Here is a 3,767-nt window from a genome sequence, read left to right as displayed (position 1 = left end):
GCAGTGAACTGAATGATAGGAGAAAGCCACCAGATGCCTTCAGAGTGAGAGTCTGTAATTGGCAGAAGGCTGGCCCTCCCTGGATGTGAGACAGGAAGGGGAGTAGATGGGCCCTGTGTGAAAAAGTTTGAATGGGTATGACTGTTCCCAATCCTTGCAGAGGCCTACTGGGATAATTCACTCTGGCAGGTTTTGTTGGTGGGCTTGTGTTGGGTCCATGTCGGGTGTTTAGGAGGAGTCTAAGTATGGAGGAACATGGGTGATGCCGCCCCAATTTCAGTGATTACAGGCAGAGGGAAATATAGCTATGGGGATGTGGTGAATTACCATAGAAGACGAGGGCAAGTTTATCTGCACCTTGTTCCTTGCTGCCACTCCTCTCATGGATGGCTTCGTTGTTGCTCATTTGCTGGGCCCACTGGCCTGTGTATGTTGTTAACGCCAGATCGGTACACAATAAGACCACTCTCATCCATGATTTGATTGTGGATGAAGGTGCCGATTTGGTGTGCATTACCAAGGCCTGGGTGGGTGAGCTTGGAGAAGTTGATCTGACCCAACTTTGCCCACCTGGATACTCAGTGCAACACCAGCACAGGCTGCAGGGATAGGGGGGGAGGAGTGGCTGTGGTCTACAGAACTTCCATCTTTGTCACCAGGAAACCACTCTGTCTTGGAGCTGGCTGTGAGGGCCTGCACCTGATGTTGGGCCAAGGAGACAGTAAACTAGGGTTGCTGCTGGTGTATCGTCCACCCTGCTGCCTGGCAGCTTCTCTAACCGAGCTGGCGGAGGCCATCTCAGCTGTGGTGTTGGAGGAGCCCAGAATAGTGCTGGGTGATTTCAATGTCCATGCTGAGGCTGCCTCTGGTGTTCCGGCTCGGGACTTCATGGCCTCCATGGCGGCCATGCGGCTGGCTCAAGTTGTTAATGGCCCAACACATAGGGCAGGGCACACCCTCGACTTGGTTTTTGCTCCAGATGGAGGAAGGGGTGGTCTGGAGATAGGGGGGTGGGTGTCACCCCATTATCATGATCAGATCACTTCCTGGTGAAGTTTAGACTTACGGCTCCGATCCTTACCTGCAGGGGTGGTGGACAGATTAAGGTGGTCCGCCCCTGGGGCCTAATGGAATCCACAGGATTCCTGAATGCCCTGGGGGAGTTTCCAGTAGATAGAGCGGATGGTCCTATTGAAACCTTTGTCACGCTGTGGAGCCCTCTCCAGCATTGTGGAGCCCGGCTTGCACCTTGGTACCCCAGTGAGCTAAGGGCAATGAAACAGGCTGGACGACGGCTAGAGTGCAAGTGACGAAAGATGTGCTGTGAGGCTGATCGAGCACGGGTAAAACATCATAACCGTACCTACTGTGTGGCGGTGAGGGCGGTGAAGAAGGACCACCTCTCTGCCTCCATCGCATCCTTAAGTAGACGTCCGGTGGAGCTTTTCCGTATTGTCTGGGGTCTGTTGACATCAACTCCAAGAAATGGAGTTTTAGACCCTTAGGAGGCCCACTGTGAATTGTTTGCAAGGCACTTTGAGGGTAAAGTTGCTCACCTCCGTAGCAGTCTTGATGCCCCATCCACATCTACTGTAGTCCCCAATAAGGTGTCCAGTGCAACATCTGCTGCAACTTCTTGGGAACAGTTTCAGTTGACGCGGCCAGATGGCGTGGACCAAGGTGCTTGCGATGATGCGGCCAGCAACATGTCCTCTTGACCCTTGCTCTTCTTGGCTTATTAAAGCTTGCTGAGGGGGTCTGACCGAGTGGATCCAGGGTGCTGTCAATGCATCATTGCAGGAGGGAGTGGTTCCAGCCACCTTGAAAGAGGCAGTGATCCAACCACTCCTGAAAAAGCCTACCCTGGACCCATTGGTTTGTGACAACTACCAACTGGTTGCGAATACCCCCTTCTTAGGGAAGGTGATTGAGAGGGTTGTGGCACAGCAATTGCAAGTGCTCTTGGATGAAACAGATTATCTTGACCCATCCCAGTCTGGGTTCATGCCTGTTTATGGGACTGAATCGGCCTTAGTCGCCCTAATGGATGACCTTTATTGGGAGAAGGACGGGGGAGTGTGATCCTGATGTTCTTACTTGATCTCTCAGCGGCTTTTGATACCATTGACCATGGTATCCTTCTGGGCCGACTTGCTGAGATGGGTATTGGAGGCACTGTTTTACAGTGGTTCTGATCCTATCTCTAGGGTCGCTCTCAGAGAATAGCATTGGGTGACTGTCTTTCGGCACCCTAGCAGTTGTGCTGTGGGGTGCCGCAGGGTACCATCTTGTTCCCCATGCTGTTTAACATCTATATGAAGCCCTTGGGAGCGGTCATCAAGAGCTTTGGGGCGAGGTATCAGCAGTATGCTGATACCACCCAGCTCTATTTCTCCATAACATCTGAATCAGGAGAGGCCGTGCAAGCCCTGGACTGCTGCCTGGACTCGGTGGTGGACTGGATGAGGGCCAATAAACTGAGTCTGAATCCTAGCAAGATGGAGGCACTGTGGGTTGGTGGTTCCTGAGTTTGGATAATTGGTCAGTTGCCTGCTTTGGATGGGGTTGTACTCCCTCTGAAAGAGCAGGTCCGTAGTCTGGGGGTGCTCCTGGATCCATCTTTGTCACTAGAGGCCCAGGTGACCTCCATGTCTAGGAGTGCCTTTTACCAGCTTCAGCTGTTAAGACAGCTGCAGCCGTTTCTGGACCGGGATAGCCTGACCACTGTTGTCCATGCACTGGTAACCTCCAGGCTGGATTACTGTAATGTGCTCTGTTGGGCTGCCCTTGAGGTTGGTCTGGAAGTTGCAGCTGGTGCAAAATGTGGCAGCGAGACTGTTCACTGGGGCAGGACATCACCAACATGTCACCTCGCTGCTGAAAGAATTGCACTGGCTGCCCATTTGCTACCGGGCCAAGTTCAAGATTCTTGTTTTGGTGTACAAAGCCCTATACAGCTCGGGACCAGGATACCTGAAAGACCGTCTTACCCCTTATATACCCAGTCGATCACTGTGCTGTGCAGGTGAGGGCCTCCTGCAGATACATCTTATCAGGAGGTCCGTTCTGCACAATATAGGAAGCAGACCTTTAGTGTGGCGGCACCTACCCTGTGGAATTCCCTCCCCTTGAATATTAGGCAGGCACCATCTCTGCTATCTTTTTGGCACCTTTTGAAGACTTTCCTCTTTCAACAAGCCTTTTGAGACCTATCCCAGTCTGCGTCTGTGTTAGAATTGCTTGTTAATATGTTTTTAATAATGTTTTTAACCCTTTAAAAAAGATGTTTTTAAAGCTTTTTTAAAAAAATGTTTTTAATGTTTTGTTTTAATGTATTTTAAGGTCTGTTTTTATGATGTTTTAAAGTGTTTTTAGTGCTTCTGTTTGCTGCCCTGGGCTCCTGCTGGGCGGAAGGCGGGATATAAATCAAATAATAAATAAAATGAAATCATCTACTTGATAGATTACTAGGACTACATGTGATTGACTAATGACATTTGGAAGTTAATTGAATGTGATCATCTTGTATCTGCCTAATTTAATAGGAATCAATGAGGAAAATCATGATAAAGCTGAAAAAGCACAGCAATCAACCCTCAACATATCCTGAAACAGGAGGATAGCAGGATTTGTGCACAACCCAATCATAGGAGTAATGAACACTGGTTGTTTTTCACTGAGTTCAGAGGCAATAACTGTAGAAACACTCTTCTGCAGGAGTTAACCATTCAGTTTTATAAAACAATGTGAGAGTGTTTAACCCTATG

This window comes from Rhineura floridana, chromosome 2 (genome assembly GCF_030035675.1).
Source record: "Rhineura floridana isolate rRhiFlo1 chromosome 2, rRhiFlo1.hap2, whole genome shotgun sequence".
NCBI classification, from domain to species: domain Eukaryota; kingdom Metazoa; phylum Chordata; class Lepidosauria; order Squamata; family Rhineuridae; genus Rhineura; species Rhineura floridana.
The sequence above is the reverse complement of the archived record's forward strand: the minus strand, read 5'-3'. Positions refer to the sequence as shown.